This window comes from Arachis ipaensis, chromosome B03 (assembly GCF_000816755.2).
Source record: "Arachis ipaensis cultivar K30076 chromosome B03, Araip1.1, whole genome shotgun sequence".
Classification (NCBI taxonomy): Eukaryota; Viridiplantae; Streptophyta; class Magnoliopsida; order Fabales; family Fabaceae; genus Arachis; species Arachis ipaensis.
The window spans coordinates 128469865-128488613 of record NC_029787.2 but is presented as its reverse complement, the minus strand read 5'-3'; the positions used below and the strand labels follow the sequence as shown (position 1 = coordinate 128488613).

Here is an 18749-nt window from a genome sequence, read left to right as displayed (position 1 = left end):
GGATCCGCAGCATCCTCGCTATTATTCAGTGACTGTTGAGAAAAGAAAGGTAATCACCCATTTTTTGCTCATCAACAAAAGAGTCATCAGCACCATCACTCCTCACATTAGGTGAAAGTTTAGATTTTGACACAGACCCACCATAAATACTGTCACAAGATACCGAAAAACTTGAATTTGGGCTATTTGGTAACCCAGAAAGTAGGTTGTTACCAGCACTGAAGCCTGAAAAGTGGTTGTTGCTGCTGCAGGAGAAGTAGTGGGGTGTCTTGGTGGTAAATGGTTGTTGAGAATGGTGTTAGAAGGTGAAGCAGGTGAAGAAGAAGAGAGTCCCAAGTGGGTTTTGATTTAGAAAACAAGGTCATGAAGGACATAGTCAGGGGTTGAAGCCAAGCGAACAAGGTCAGGTTCTTAGAGGTTGAAGAGAATGTGGCCAACGATCTTTGACGCATTCTCAGGGTCAAGCTTGTTGATTCTGGCCACCACAACATTCGTGACTTCAAAACTACCCATAATCGTATAATCGAAGATTAAAAAAAGAAACAGAAAAAAAAAGATATCTTTTCGTTTTGGGTTTTGTTGTTGAAGAGAGAAAATAAAAAGAAAGAAGAGATGGTAGAAGAAGCCGTGGTGAGTGGCCGGTATATCATGCATTGGTGAGTGGTGACTGGGGAGTGTGAGTGGCCGGTATATCATGTTAAACACATGAATAAAGGGAAGGTGGGAAGCAACTTTTCCGCATGGTTATCAAACCTGGATCGGTCTGGTCGGTTCGACCAAAAAATTGGTAAACCGAACCCTAAATCGATCCGGGTTACTCTGCTAATCATTCTTGCAATTGAACCGTAGAAAATCCTCCTCTGTTTACATTGTGAGACCTGAAACAACAATCTTGCCAGAAAACTCCTCATGGACCATAAAGCCTTATGCGAGAAAGGACGATGCAGAAGCAACGAGGCGTGTAAGAGAATGGTCAATAAAACAGTGAAAGATGGCATGAAATTCCCACAGTGCACACAACATCACAGCATTCCAGCTGTGATATTCTCTACTGCAGGCTATATTGGCAACCACTTCCATGAATTCACAGACATCATTAGCTATTGTATTAGCTTTCGTTTTGCATCTTGAAGTAAAGGTATGTAAATACCAAACTGAAATCTATTGGTATTATTTGGGGAGTGTCTTAATTATTTAGGTATTGTGTAGGGACTCTGACTTGGAGCCCTTGCCCCTTGTTGTTCAAGTACTTCATCTCATGATCATAAGTTCATAACTCTTTGCATTGATGGCAAAAAGGGGTGTCAACTTTTTTTTTGCTTTTTCTTTAAACTTTTAGTTTTGTTTATTAGTTACTCATATGGTTAAATTTGTTATTTTAGATAAGAATAACTATTGAAAGAGTTAATAATTCAGCACAGACAAGTACTGAAAGAGTTAATAATTCAGTAACATCGAACGTAACCTAACTGAGTCAGAACTTAATTGATTCGATTTATATAGAGAGTTATTTTAGTGAGTCAGGGCACGAGCTGGAATCAATATTAGACAAATGTTCTAAAATAAATTAGCTTACATATATATGCTAAAATAACTTTATGTAAATCGAATCAATTAAGTTCTAACTCAGTTAGGTTACGTTCAATATTAGTGAATTATTAACTCTATCAGTACTTATTTATCCTGAATTATTAACTCTTTCGGTAGCTATCCCTAACCATATCAGTAACTAATAAGCAAAACTAAAAGTTCAAAGAAAAAGCAAAAAGAAAAAAAAAAGTTGACACCTATCATAAGACTAAGTACTTGAACAACAAGGGCACATATGATTCCAAGTCAGAGTCCCTGCACAATACCTAAGACACTCCGCAAATAATAACAATAGATTTCAGTTTGGTATTTACATACCTTTACTTCAAGATGCAAAACGAAAGTTAATACAATAGCGGATGGAATTCCAACTACATAATATGACCCTAAGTTAATAAAAGCACCCATTTTTTGCCATCTGTATCCTCTAACAATTCCTGAGAGAACACTGCACCCCATCCAAGAAATTGGATGCTCCAAGAAATTGGATGCTCCAAGAAATTGGATGCTCCAAGAATCGGCAGCATGAGTCCCACGTGTCAAACCACTTGTATGTCGTTACTATAAACATGGCCCTAAACATTGTGTATCATTATCATCAGTGTTGCAATCAGGGTACCCTCAATAATGGCTGCTGCCTACTAACACTACACGCAAGCAGGCCAAGGATTACCAGCTCCAACTTCGTTAGATACACCATTGTTGCAACACAAACAAACAATTATGCAATTGCAACCGTTCACTTGATTTTGACATTTGTTGTCACAGAATTCTAAATGTTCATGAGCACACAGCAGTAATTAAGTTACCTTATAGCTCCACTTAATCCTAACGGGATCATCCAAATAGTTGATGCTGTATTCATACTGAAATTCCCAACATTAATGATTAGATCGGAGCAAATAATAATATCCACAGTAACATGTAAAGTGCTGGTAGCTAAGAATTGTGAGAACTAACCAAATAAAAAGCACTAATGTGGCCAACGACGCATTCTCAGGGTCAAGCTTGTTGATTCTGGCCACCACAACATTCGTGGCTTCAAAACTACCCATAATCGTATAATCGAAGATTAAAAAAGAAAAACAACAAAAAAAATGATATCTTTTCGTTTTGGGTTTTGTTGTTGAAGAGAGAAAATAAAAAGAAAGAAGAGATGGTAGAAGAAGCGGTGGTGAGTGGTGAGTGTGAGTAGCCGGTATATCATGCATGTTACACACATGAATGAAGAGATGGTAGAAGAAGCAGTGGTGAGTATGAGTGGCCGGTATATCATGTTACACACATGAATAAAGGAAAGGTGGGAAGCAACTTTCACGCATGGTTATCAAACCTGGATCGGTCTGGTCGATTCGACCAAAAAATTAATAAACCGGACCCTGAATCGGTCCGGGTTACTCTGCTAATCATTCTTGCAATTGAACCGCAGAAAATCCTCCTCTGTTTACATTGTGAGACCTGAAACAACAATCTTGCCAGAAAACTCCTCATGGCATGGACCATATGGCCTTCTGCGCGAAAGGACGATGCAGAAGCAACGAGGCGTGTAAGAGATGGTCAATAAAGGCAGTGAAAGATGGCATGAAATTCCCACAGTGCAGGCAACATCACAGCATTCCAGCTGTGATACTCTCTACTTCAGGCTATATTGGCAACCACTTCCATGAATTCACAGACATCATCATCTTCTAGACAATTCAATGGACAAGTTAAATTTATTGTCTCCGAAATGCGTCCTTGGTGGATTTCTAAGTACCAAGCAATTCTCGGTAAGCTGTCCAATTATGAGGTCTTGAACATTGGCAAAGATAACCAAGTTCACTGCTTCCCGGTAGGGGGTGCACATGGCTCGACTCGGCCAAAGACTCGTCTGGTCCCGAATATTTTAGGAACTAATTTGGTGTGATTTTATTGGGTTTAGAATAGGATAAGAGTATCGAAAATAGACTCGGCCATTATTTTGGACCGGATCAAGACGAATGCGGCTTCATCCGACCCATATGTATTCTAAGAACTAAAAAAGATATATATGTTTTAAATTAATTTTAATATTGTTATATTAATTATAAGCTTATTGTTTTATTTTTAATCATATTTGTTAAATTAGAAAATAGATTAAGAAGCATCGAATCAGAATTTATAGACAAATTCAAGTTCAAATATGGATATCAACTTTTCGATAATAATTTTTTTTTATAAATAAGTGTATCATAAATAAATTATTTTATAAATTATTGTTAAACCTTTAAAGACCAAATTTTCATTCGATTTGGACTCGGTATAGTTTTGGCTAAAAAATATTTAAATTTCATCGAGTTTAGAACCAAATTAGAGTCTAAAAAATATATCCGATATATATTTAAGATCGGATTTAGGTCAGGACAAATCCAATTTCACCCGACTTATAAACACCCCTATCAGGTGTGAATGTTGGTCTCAAAAGGTATCCGAAAGAATTAAGCATTGACTCTCAAAAGTACTCTTATTCCATGAAGACTTTAGGAATTTTCTGAGAGGAGGGTGAAGATGAGAATAATAAGAATAAGAAGCAGCAGCCAAGGCTTTTGATTCTTTCAAGAAGAAGAACAAGATCATTCACTAACACAGCTGAAATAGCAAAGATGGCTAGAAGCATGGGATTCGAGGCGATTTTAATGGAAGCTGGTGGAAGCATGTCAAACTTTGCAAATGTGGTGAATTCTTGTGATGTGCTATTGGGAGTTAAATGGAGCTGGCCTCACTAACATTGTTTTCCTTCACGAGAATGCAGTTTTGATACAAGAAGTTCCTCATGGTGGTTTCGAATGGCTTGTCAAATATGACTTTGAGTTGCCCTCAAAGGATATGTGTTGAGCCTGCAATGGAATTTGGACTTCTAATAGATACAAAATAATATGAAATTGAACACTACTCACAATAATGTATTTATTATAACAAAGATAATATGAGAAAATATTATGTGAATTAATTTTCTTTCTTATTTTTGATGATGTTTCAATTACAACAGAAATATATATAGTATCATCTATGCTATAATTTCAATGATCAAGAATAAAATTCTCCTATAAAAACTCCCTACAAGTTCTCTCCTATTAAAAACTCTTTGCAAATCTTATTTTACTCACTAAGTTTGCTCTTAGCCTTCCCGTATTCTCACAATTCTCCACTTCGATCACAATTTGAAAAACTGACTCAAATTTTGAACGAACAAATTGTAGTACTCGTATCTGGTTGCATCATCTTGACAACGACTGCCTATGCCCTTTACCAGGATCAAACGAAATGTAGTTCCTTTATTCGCCATGTAATACTTAACATGGAATAATGTTGAGCAAATCCAAGTAATGCTGGAATTTGTTTTCCGATACTACTTTAGTCAACATGTCTGCGGAATTTTCATCTATGTGTACTTTTACAAGACAAATATTGCCTTTCTCTATAACATCACGCACGAAGTGATATCTTACATCAATATGCTTGGTACGAGCATGATGAACCTGATTTTTTGCCAAATGAATTGCACTTTGACTATCACAATTCAGATTCACACAATCTTACTGAAATTCCAAATCATCTAGAAGACTCCTTAGCCACAATGCTTCTTTCACCCCTTCTGCTATTGTCATGTACTCAACTTCTGTAGTAGATAGTGCCACTGTAGCTTGTAATGTTGATCGCCAACTAACTGGAGCACCTTGTATTTTATATACATAATCGGTCATAGAACGTCTTCTGTCTAGATCACCAGCATAATCAGAATCAACAAAACTGCTGATTTGACATGATTTTCCACTAAAGCATAAACCTATGTTAATGGTACCCTTTAAGTACTTTAATATCCACTTAACTGCTTCCCAGTGTGCCATACCCGGATTTGCCATGAACTTGCTAACAATACTGACTGTCTATGAAATATTTGGGCGTATACACACCATAGCATACATCAGGCTACCAACTGCACTAGCATAAGGTACATTTTCTATGTAAGCCTTATCTTCTACTGTTGTGGGAGATTGTTTACCAGAGAGCTTGAAATGTGGAGCCAACGGTGTTACTACTGGCTTAACATTTTTCATTTCGAACCTTTCAATAACGCGGTCAATGTACCCTTTCTAGCTCAAGAATAATTTTTGCCTTGATCTCTCTCTTTTAATTTTCTTGCCTAATATTTTTCGTGCAACACCCAAATCTTTTGTTTCAAATTCTTTACCAAGTTGAACCTTTAACCTATCTATCTCCACCTTGCTCTTAGAAGCAATAAGCATGTCATCTACATACAATAGAAGATAGATATAATCACTTCCAGAAAGCTTATTAATGTATACACAATAATCATAATTACTTTTGGAAAAATCTTATTTTAACATAAAGGAGTCAAATCGCTTATACCACTGTCGAGGAGATTGTTTCAGTCCATATAGCGATTACTTTAAGCGACATACCTAATTTTCTTTACCTTCAACCTTGAAACCCTCAGGTTGATACATGTAAATTTCTTCCTCTAAGTCACCATACAAGAAAGCTGTCTTTACATCTAGCTATTCCAACTCAAGATCACCCTGAGCAACAAGACTCAAAAGCACCCTTATGGAAGTGTGCTTCACCACAGGAAAAAATATCTCGTTGTAATTAACACCTTCTTTTTGTGCAAATCCCTTTGCTACTAACCTAACTTTGAATCTTATACCATCTGACTTAGTAGGATCTTCTTTTCTTTTATACACCCATTTACAACCAATTACAGTCTTTCCCACAGTGAAATGGGACCACCTCCCATGTCTTGTTCTTATGGAGAGATTGCATCTCTTCTTCCATGGCGACCAACCAACTTTCTCTATCTTTATCTTTGATAGCAAGTTTGAAGGTGATTGATTCATCATCCTCCACCGAGAGTTCATAATCTACCAAGTTTACCTACCCATAATATCTCAAAGGCTTGTCTGACCCAAACTTCTAAACGAATTTATAATTTCTCTTTGGCCTAGTGGATGCCAAAGAATCATGCTCCTGTTGTTGTAATGTATGTGCATTTTCTCGTTGAATATCCTCGTGATCAAGTTCATCCTCTGCATCATCTTAAGTAGCATTAGGATGCTCCACCTGAACATTATTAGAATCTATTTGTTGGTATTTAGACTCTATCTCCACCACTTGAGTATTTGAAGTTTTTTCAACATCACCATCATCTGGCATCGTATCTTTAGACAAAGCTACCATAGATCGTTCATCAAAGATAACATCCCTGCTAATTACAAACTTAGAATCATTTACGCTCCAAAGACGACACCCTTGAACTCCTCTTGGATACCCCAAAAAGATTACCTTTTTAGCTCTATCATCAAGCTTATTATCTTTGACATGATAATAAGTTGTGCATCCAAAAACTATGAGTTTTTCATAATCTACATGTTTCCCTGACCACACCTTATAAGGTGTGTCTCCATCTTGAGAAGAATGTGGGGATCGGTTCACTATGTAGCAAGCTGTAGCAACCGACTCCACCCACCACTCTCTGCCTAACCCAGAATTAGAGCGCATACACCGTGCCTTCTCAAGTAGCGTACAATTCAGTTGTTTATGGACTCCATTCTGTTGTGGTGTTTCTCTAACTGTCCAGTGTCTCACAATGCCTTCTCGATCACAAAACTCCTTGAAAGCCCCATCAATGTACTCTGTGCCATTATCTGATCATAGAGTTTCAACTTCTTACCTGTTCGGTTTTTAACCATTGCTCTCCATCGCTTAAAAGTGTCGAATACCTCATTCTTATGCATGAGGAAGTAAACCCAAACATACTTGGAATAATCATCAACAAAAGTAACAAAATACCTAGAACCACGTTTGGAAGTAACTTTAGACAGGCCCCAAACATCAGTATGCACGTAGTCTAACAACTCTCTGCTTTTGTGCTTGCTTGTAAAAAATTTCACCCAGTGTGTCTTTCCATACACGCAATGCTCACAAAATTTCATTTGTTGTTTCTTCATATTCTTCATCAAACCTTGTCCACAAAGCAATGATAGACCTTTCTCTGACATATATCCAAGCTGCATGTGCCATATTCTTGTGCAATTTGTTTGATCTCTACTTCCACCGATTCCAATTACTAACTCACCTATGACTGTTGTCCCCAAAAGAGAATAAAGATTACCGTGACAAACTCTCTTCATCACTACCAAAGAACCATGAACAACTTTTAGTACCCCATTTTTCGCAACTATTTTGCAACCATTTTTCTCCAACAAACCTATGGAGATAAGATTTTTCCGCAAGTTTGGAATATGTCTCACATCCTTTAAGGTTCTTACTATTCCATCATGCATCTTGATTCTTATACTACCCAACTCCATAGTTTTACAAGCATGATCATTGCCCATTAAAACTGTGCCACTATTTATGCTTTGATAGGTAGTAAACCACTTCCTATTTGGGCACATATGGTGAGATGCTCCTGAATCAAGAATCCACTTATTGAAGATTTCATAAGATTGTTCTGTCACAGAGTAACAGTCCCCCTCATCATTTGAGACGTAGTTTGCTTCTTGCTTTTCTTTTGGGTTGTCATTGTTCTGTTTCTTGAAAGTTATCTTCTTATTTGGACAATTTGCTTTAAAATGTCCAGGATCCCACATTTAAAGCATGTTCTCTCTGCATGAGGTCTAGATTTTGGCCTAGACTTTCCACGCTTATTACCTTTTCCTCTTTCATTAGTCCTTCCTCTAGCTGCGAACAATCCTTGTGCTTGATCATTATACTCTCTTCCATTTGGAGATGACATTACACTTGTAGCAACCTTACGTAGATTATCCGCTAAAAGTGATGCTCTCGTCTCATCCATGGTCAGAGTGTTACCCACCAGCATCAATGTCTGCACCAGATTTTCATAGGACTTTGGTAATGAAAGTAACAATACGAGTGTCTGATCCTCATCATCAATCTTCACATATATATCCTTTAAGTTTGATATAATCCTATCAAACTTATTGATATATTCTCGGATTGATGTACCTTCTTCTATCTTGTATGTATACAATTTGGATTTTAAGTAGATCTTATTAGTTAGGGTCTTTGTCATGAAGTTACTCTCCAACTTTGCCCAAACGCCTGCTGCAGTTACTTCTTTATTTACCAAAAAAGCAACATCCCTCTCAAGGCATAAGATTATTGCAGCCCGTGCCTCAAGATCTAATTCTTTCCAATCCTCATCTTTCATTTCCTCCGGCTTTTTCTCTTTTCCTACCAGTGCCTTGTGTATTTTTTTGTGTGATATAAGCAGATTTTTCATCTACATCCTCCAATAGAAAAAATCATTTTTCTCATTAAATTTCTCGATTTCATATTTGCCTATTTTGACATTACCACTAGTAGAAGCCATTATATTCAAAATTGAATTTTACCACGCAAATAATGAATAATATAACATTGGCTCTTCATACCAATTGTTGAGTCTGCAGCAGAATTTGGACTTCTAATAGATACAAAGTAATATGAAATTGAACACTACCCACAATAATACACTAACTATAACAAATACAATATGAGAAAATATGATGTGAATTAATTTTCTTTCTTATTTTTGACGATGTTTCAATTACAATGCTACAGAAATATATATAGTATCATCTATGCTATAATTTCAACGATCAAGAATAAAATCCTCCTATGAAAATTCCCTACAAGTTCTCTCCTATTAAAAACTCCTTGCAAACCTTATTTTACTCTCTAAGTTTGCTCTTAGCTTTCCTGTATTCTCACAATATGGGACTAAAGTACTTGGATTACAAGATAAGTGTGGAAGAAAACACTCTTATTCAGCAATATCCACAAGATCACATGATCATAAAGCAACCCTCCCCCCTCCCCAAATCCATTGGGAATCTTGGATGGGAAAGATTCAAATCTGTGTATTTGGAACAACAGATGCTAGATCTCAATAGGTTTAGGCCTACGAGCTATTGCAGCAGTAATGTAAGTACTTGTTCACGGTGGATGAGTCTTTTTTGTTTTATTGTTATATTTATCCATTGTTTTTCAAGTAGTGTATAGAATAAATGATGAACAAAGAAATCATCATGTGGCACAAAATATTTGTACTTGAAACAATGTTTAGTGGAGTCAAGATGTTTACTGTGGAAACTTTTTGTATTTTTATGATGTATAATAACAAGCAAATGATAATAAGTTTAGAGTTATTTAACTGAGCCAATTGCATGTTTTTGGTTGGTTTGTCCCATTATGTATTTATCTCCAGAGGTCCCATGTTGTGTATTGCTTGGAAGGAGTCTTTGTCCCTTCTATGAATGCATGTTCTTATTCCACTTGTCTTCATTGTCTCCTTTACTATTGGCTTTTGGACTTTTGGTCGCTAAAATATAAGCGTACAGTCGAACGTAAAATATAATCTAATTTGGTCTTTGAAATTTCCAACTCCTATTAAAATAGTTTCAATTTTAAAAAATGATTGAATTAGTCACTAAATTGGTAAACAATTATTCTCCACATATAAGTCATTTTTTTATATAAGTCCTTACAAGTCTTTTAAATCTAATTCATCTCAAACGCCAACTAATTTAACCAATTTTTCAATCAACGTGCGAATATATAATTGCCTTTTTCGAACGGATTTCCTTTCATTTTTCAAATTTTTTCACTGTTTTCGATCTTCCATCTTTGTGTTCTCTGCGTTTTTCTTCTTTCGTTTCTCTGTGTTCTCTTTCTTCATTCAAATCAGTTTTGAAAATAATGAATAATTCAAGTTTAGACTTTAGACTGTCAATTGAACCAGCGTGAAGTGAATTATTGTTTTAAATCTAATGAAGTGGTTGAGGTGTGGTTCAATTCTAGTTAATGTTTTCGTTAGTTATTTATGATTCTGTAGGTGAATAATATTGTGAAAATGCTTGTGAAAATTGTTGTTCATTGTTGATGGTTTGAATTGAATGTATTTTAGGAGTTATGATGAATATGTTGCATTTCTCGTTTCGGTGTATATCAAAATTATTTTGGTGTATTGTGGGGACTTTTTGGTGTATTTACAAGTTCAGACTTTTCAATTGAACAAGGGTGAATTGTATTATTGCTATGAATCGAATCAAGTGTTGAGGTATAGTTTTGAGTCTAAATAATGTAGTTTGTTTGTATTTTATGATTCTATAGTTGAATTGTTTTAGTTTCTGTTTGATGATGAGTTCTGAACGAGAGAAGTGCGAAATATTTTGGAACGAGAGGATGCAAAAGAATTTGGGAAATACTTATTAAGAATGAAAGAGAAGAATCAGAATTTCTTTTTTGAGCTTGAACTCAAAGACAAAAAAACGGATTGCAAATGTTTCAAAGGAAAAAAAATAAAAGCTCTAAATGAGGTAGAAGTGATATTCTTTAAATAGCGGTAATTGAGTTTATTTTTGTTAATAGTTTTGCTAATATGTAATTTTATTTTCTATAGTTTTTTATGGTAGCTTAGTGGTGCAATCAAATTTCAGCCAATATCATGGACATGTTATGAATTATCAGTTCAGAGATTTAGTAGCATAGAATAGTTTTTTCGGTGTAGCGTAACACTATTTCGGTGTACCAATGAACATTTTGGGTGTATTCTGCATGCTCTTCTTTTTTATATTTTCTTTGTTTTTTTATATTTTGAGGTGTTGCTTTTGTTTGAAAATTAGTGTTTTGAACTATCTGAAGGAATTTGTTTGTTTTAAATATACAATACATAGACAATTCAATACTTAAGGAGGGTAACAATTCAAATTTCTGAATTTTCATATCTCCTGGTTAAATTTTACAGAAAAATATGTATGCACGCGTTTCTGGTGTATTTTGGTTATTTTTCGGTGTATTATAAAAGAAATCCGGCATATTAGTCTATTTAATTTTGTTTTTCTGGATTTTTTGAAGCTATAATTAACAACATTTGAATACAGGCAGCTTCACAAAAGTTTATTTTTGTAAAGAAAATTTATAAAAAGCTTGGATTAAATATTCACAAACTATATAATTTATAGAAAGTATGTATTCAAACAGACAATTTAGTACACAATGTTTAACTTTTTACGACATTTCAAACTATTCACTGTCAATATTTTCTGAACGCAATTGACAATAAGGACTTAATAATGCTGCAGACGGCTTGGACAATCTGATAGCTTCGCTTTATCAAAATGGCTCTATCTCTAAGTCGATTCATTTCATCAATTTGATGGCTTCACTTTCTTTCATGAGTTTTCTGTAAACAAGCGAGAATCATTTAAATAAACTATATTTATACAAGAAAAAATTGAGTTGGTCTAAAATATATGTATCTACATTATATTTTGGTGCAGTAAGATTTTTACTTGTCATTTTTACTGTAAGAAATAAAAAATAAGGTTAATAGATAACAACATCACCAATTACATTCGAATTCACTTGAAATCCACCGAAATACCAGCCATATATGCCTCTATTATTTTTTAGATTACATGACATAATAGGAGCTCAAAATGATATTCAGGTCAACTAAACATGCATAAAATGACACCAAAAGTACAAGAACAATATTTTGTTTCTAGCTACACCAGGAATAGGACAACAACATCAGTTACACTCGAATTCACTTAAAATCCACCGAAATACCAGCCATATACATCTCTATTATTTTGTTGATTACATGACATAATATGAGTTCAAAATGATATTCAAGTTAACCAAACATGTATAAAATGACACTAGAAGCACAAGAACAATATTCAAGAACAACAGCACTAGTTACACGTGAATTTACTTGAAATACAACGAAAATTTTTATTTATACAAACTCAGTTCGAAACACACAAACATGCACAAAAACACATGGAAATATACGTTAAACTATACGTGAAATAGTACGTAAAACAGTTATCACCGATTAAACAATATGACGTGAACAGTAACATGTATTTTAAACTAAGAACACATAATGAATCTACTTAATAAATAGAAATATGACTATCTAGTGTTTCGCGATCGAAATGAGAAAGAGAAACGTAAAAAACCTCGACGATTAGTGAAACAGTACCTTGAATAATCTTTCTTCTTTTGTTTCTGTGTTTTTTATGAAGATTTTGAAGTCTTTTTTGTTGATTTCCTTGAGTTTTGGTGACGATTTTGATAGTTTCTTGGGAGATTTTGAGCGTCGTCATTTGAATCTTCAGGGTTGGGATTTTGATCGAGAAAGAAGAAGAACCGTCTTTCATAATCGTGAGTGAGCGCGCTATGGAAATTGGTTGAGTGGGCGCGTTTTTACACGCTCGTATATGTGAGGGTTGTTTTTGTTGGATTTGGGCCAACTTGTATAATTTGTAAGTCAAAAAAACTTGTATATGCAGCAGAACTTATAAATCTCCTACCTCTCTAATTCATGTGACATATCTTACGGTAAAGTGATATGACTTAAACTTCAATATAATTAAATAGCTATTTCAAATTAATTAATTGAACTTATTTTAGTTTTTCTGTCAAATAGCAATATAAAATAATAAAATCAATTAACTAAAATGGACTTAATTAATCAAATTTAGAACATTTATTTAATTATGCTCAAGTTTTAGTCATGTCACCTTATTGTTAGAATTGTTACACAAATATTTTAACACTACATGTCAATATTGTGTTATCCACCATTAAACCAGAGATGAAGGAAATTTCCAATTTATAAATTTAGGAGCCAATTTTTTAACAATAATTGTTACACAAATATTTTAACACTACATGTCAATATTGTGTTATCCACAATTAAACCAGAGATGAAGGAAATTTCCAATTTATAAATTTAGGAGCCAATTTTTTATTTTCGAAAATCATGAACTTTTTTAATGAGCATTGAAAATTTTAGGAACCAAAAATGAACATTACCTCATTTATACTTCTTAAATTTTATATTTTATTCTTGATAGTAAATTATTTTTACACATTTATTTTGCGCACCACAAGGATAGCAACACTAATTTTGAACTAAAATGTGGACATAATAACGTAATTATTTTAACATTAGTGCTCATACAATATAATATACGATTAAAAATTCATATTAGTTCTGGTTCAACATAATGTTAGTCTGTTATATTGGAGAGAGTTCTGGGATTATACTAAGCTTTGGTTTAAGCAACTATAGACTAATTGCCTATTAACCTATTTTTCTTTATTTAGAGAATGGTTTAAAAATAATTAATGTATAATCATACTCTCTGAGATTGCCTTTTTCTTTATTTGTTCTTCATCCAAAAGTAAACACCAATGGCACCTCATTATATTAATAATATGGTATAAGAATTGCATTTTCCCTTTACATTTCTCACTTCACGACTACTTTCAATATAAAGACGAAAGGAATTATAAGTAAAAGATTGTTTGTAGGTGTACCAAGTCCCTTAATACATATACTACATTTCATTCAAATGGATGATCGGCTAACTTGATTAATGTAAACCTATTTCCTAAGCAGCTACAATATACTTTAAAGAACAGTGGACAGATATGCCTTACAACTTTCACATCAAAATGATCTATCCAGGATAGAGATCTATTAATCTTTATCTTGTTGATGGCTATGTTATAAGAAGTTTAGCATTGTTTTTTTTAATAATAATTCTAAAAAATTTTAAAATTAATTAGAATACTCATAATTAACCATACGATGTGAAATCAATTAACACCAACGCAAATATAACAAATTACATTAGTTAACTTTATAAAATATCTATGATTTATATTTATTTCAAGTATTATGGTTCAAAAAAAATTCTATCTTGTTTTTATATATAAGGAAAATCCAGCTAAATTTGGCAAAGAATCATGCCTGTTAAGTGATTTGAGATATGTATACTTTTAGCAAAAGATTAAAACATTGTATACTATTTTTTTTTTTGCACTTAGAATAAAAAAGAGAAACCGGAACAAAGTTGGAGGGAGGAAATGAGGAATGAATATGAAAAAAACAATATATATGTTGATGCTTCCAGAGACCGGAATATATCCCTACATTTATATAATAGAAAGAATTTTAAGTGTATCTAAAATATTAGGTGTTCTAATAATTTTAATCATTGATCTTAATTATAAGAAATATATTAATTAAAATTAATGATTAAGATAAATAAAATACTAATGTTCTAAATTTTTTTATACACTATACATTATACTTATCCTCCTACTTTTACTCTATTTTTTGACCCATAATTTTGCATGATTTAACTGCACATCTTTATTCATGTATGTTACATGATACATATTTTTCTACTTCTATTCTATATAAAAATATAAACCTAACTTATTGTGTTAGAACATAGAACGACTTCTTCTTTATAAATTTCTCATAAACTTTTTGACTTCACTTGTGTAAAAACATATAATTTAGTCCATGGAGGGGGAATACTAAAATAATATTATGTCTCTCTTAAACCTCACGTATCCGGTCAAAATAAGTTAAGGTTAGTGATTAAAAAAATGAAAAAGCAAATATATTAAATAGGACCTTTAATTATAGTGAATTTTTTTAATTTCGTCATTGACTTATTTCAACAATATTTGTTGGTCATATAAGCGTGTTGACTCTCTCGAGTATTTCCATATAGCCACTTCCTTTAGGCATTGGTTTAGTAGTTAGTTCTTTTTATACTCGAAAAAGTCAACACACTTACGTCACCAACAAATATTATTGAAATAAGTTCCATGACAAAATTTAAAAAATTTACTATAATTAAAAATCTTCTAAATATATTTGCCTTTTCACTTCTTTAATCACCGACCTTAACTTATTTTGACCGGATACGTGAGGTTTAACAGAGACATGGTATTGTTTTTGTATTCTCCCTCCATGGATTAATTATATGTTTTTACACAAGTTGTGGAGTCAAAAAGTTTATGAGAGATTTATAAAGAAGAAGTCGTTCTGTGTTCCAACACAATAAGTTAGGTTTATATATGATACCTATTTTTCTACTTCTATTCTATATATAAATATAAATCTAACCGATTGTGTTGCAACCAGACCTCTTCATACGAGAAGTTAATGAGAAATTTATAAAAAAGAAAAAATCCGTTTCAAAAACGACGTATGAAGAGGTCTGGTTGCAACACAATCGGTTAGATTTATATTTATATATAGAATAGAAGTAGAAAAATAGGTATCATATATAAACCTAACCTATTGTGTTGGAACACAGAACGGCTTCTTCTTTATAAATCTCACATAAACTTCTTGACTCCACTTGTGTAAAAACATATAATTTAGTCCATAGAGGAAGAATACGAAAATAATACTATGTTTATGTTGAACCTCACGTTCACGTGTCCGGTGAAAATAAGTTAAGGTTTAGTGATTAAAAAAAATGAAAAAGCAAATATATTTGGGAGGACCTTTAATTATAGTGATTTTCTTAATTTAGCCATTAAATTTATTTCAATAATATTTGTTGGTCACGTAAGCATGTTGACTCTCTCGAGTGTTTCATATGGCCACTTTCTTTAGGCATTGGTTTAGTGGTAAGTTCCTTTTACACTCCAAAAAGTCAACACAGTACGTGACCAATAAATATTATTGAAATAAGTTCGATGGTAAAATTAAAAAAATTCACTATAATTAAAAATTTTCTAAATATATTTGCCTTTTTACGTTTTTAATCACTGACCTTAACTTATTTTGACTGAATACGTGAGGTTTAACAGAGACATGGTATTATTTGTGTATTCTCCCTCCATTGACTAAATTATATGTTTTTACACAAATTGTGGAGTCGAAAAGTTTACAAGAAGTTTATGAGAAATTTATAAAAAAAAAAAAACAAACCCGTTTTGAACTATATATGAAGAGGTCTGATTACAACACAATAGGTTAGATTTATATTTATATATAGAATAGAAGTAGAAAAATAGGTATCATATATAAACCTAACCCATTGTGTTGGAACACAGAACGGCTTCTTCTTTATAAATTTCTCATAAATTTCTCATAAACTTTTTGATTCCACTTGTGTAAAAACATATAATTTAGTCCACAGAGGGAGAATACGAAAATAATACCACATGTGTCCGGTCAAAATAAATTAAAGTCAGTGATTAAAAAAATGTATATTTGGCAGAACCTTTAATCATAGTGAATTTTTTTAATTTCGCCATTGAACTTATTTTAATAATATTTGTTAGTCAGTGTTGACTCTCTCGAGTGTTTTCATATGATCACTTCCTTTAGGCATTGATTTAGTGGTTAGTTCCTTTTACCCTCGAAAAAGTCAACACACTTAGGTGACCAACAAATATTATTGAAATAAATTCAATGGTAAAATAAAAAAATTCACTATAATTAAAAATCTTCTAAATATATTTGCCTTTTCACTTCTTTAATCAATGACCTTAACTTATTTTGACCGGATATGAGGTTTAACAGAGACATGGTATTATTTTTGTATTCTCCCTCCATGTACTAAATTATATATTTTTACACAAGTTGTGGAGTCAAAAAATTTACGAAAAGTTTATGAAAAATTTATAAGAAAGAATAAACCGGTTTCAAACGACGTATGAAGAGGTCTGGTTGCAACACAATAGGTTAGATTTATATTTATATATAGAATAGAAGTAGAAAAATAGGTATCATATATAAGTACTTAACCTATTGTGTTGGAACACAGAACAACTTCTTCTTTATAAATTTCTCATAAACTTCTCATAAACTACTTATTGACTCCACTTGTGTAAAAATATATAATTTAGACCACAGAGGGAGAATACCAAAATAATACCATACGTGTTCGGTCAAAATTAGTTAAGGTAAGTGATTAAAAAAAATGTATATTTAGCAGGACTTTAATTATAGTGAATTTTCTTAATTTCGCTATTAAACTTATTTTAATAATATTTGTTGGTCATGTAAGCGTGTTGACTCTCTCGAGTGTTTTCATATGGCCACTTCCTTTAGACATTGGTTTAGTAGTTAGTTTATTTTACCCTCGAAAAAGTCAACATACTTACGTGACTAACAAATATTATTAAAATAAGTTCAATGGTAAAATTAAAAAAATTAACTATAATTAAAAATCTTCTAAATATATTTGCCTTTTCATTTCTTTAATCACTGACCTTAAGTTATTTTGATTAGATATGAGGTTTAACAGAGATATGGTATTATTTTTGTATTCTCCCTCCATAGACTAAATTATATATTTTTACACAAGTTGTGGAGTCAAAAAGTTTACGAGAAGTTTATAAGAAATTTATAAGAAAGAACAAACCGGTTTCAAACGACATGAAGAGGTCTGGTTGCAACACAATAGGTTAGATTTATATTTATAGATAGAATAGAAGTAGAAAAATAGGTATCATATATAAACTTATCCTATTGTGTTGGAACACAGAACAGCTTCTTTTTTATAAATTTCTCATCAACTTCTCATAAATTACTTCTTAACTCCACTTGTGTAAAAACATATAATTTAGTCCATGGAGAGAGAATGCGAAAATAATACTATGTCTCTGTTGAACCCCACGTATCCGGTCAAAATAAGTTAAGGTCAGTGATTAAAAAAAATGGAAAAGTAAATATATTTGGCAGGACCTTTAATTATAGTGAATTTTCTTAATTTCGCCATTAAACTTATTTCAATAATATTTGTTGGTCACGTAAGCATGTTGACTTTCTCGAGTGTTTTTATATGCCACTTCTTTTAGGCATTGGTTTAGTGGTTAGTTCTTTTTACCCTAAAAAAAGTCAACACACTTACGTGACCAACAAATATTATTGAAATAAGTTCAATAGCAAAATTAAAAAAATTTATTATAATTAAAAATCTTCTAAATATATTTACCTTTTCACTTCTTTAATCACTGACCTTAACTTATTCTGACAGGATACCTGAGGTTTAACAGAGATATAGTCATATAGTATTATTTTTGTATTCTCCCTCTATGGACTAAATTATATATTTTTACACAAGTTGTGGAGTCAAAAAATTTACGAAAAGTTTATGAAAATTTTATAAGAAAGAATAAATCTGTTTGAAAACGACGTATGAAGAGATCTGGTTGCAACACAATATGTTAGATTTATATTTATATATAAAATAAAAGTAGAAAAATAGGTATCATATAACATATATGAATAAAGATGTAGTCTCCAAAAAATATATAAATAAAAATGTGCAGTT

General features: G+C 32.5%; 1 pseudogene; it reads left to right on the top strand.

The window, feature by feature from the left end:
- Nucleotides 613–9665, top strand: LOC107633919 (annotated as a pseudogene).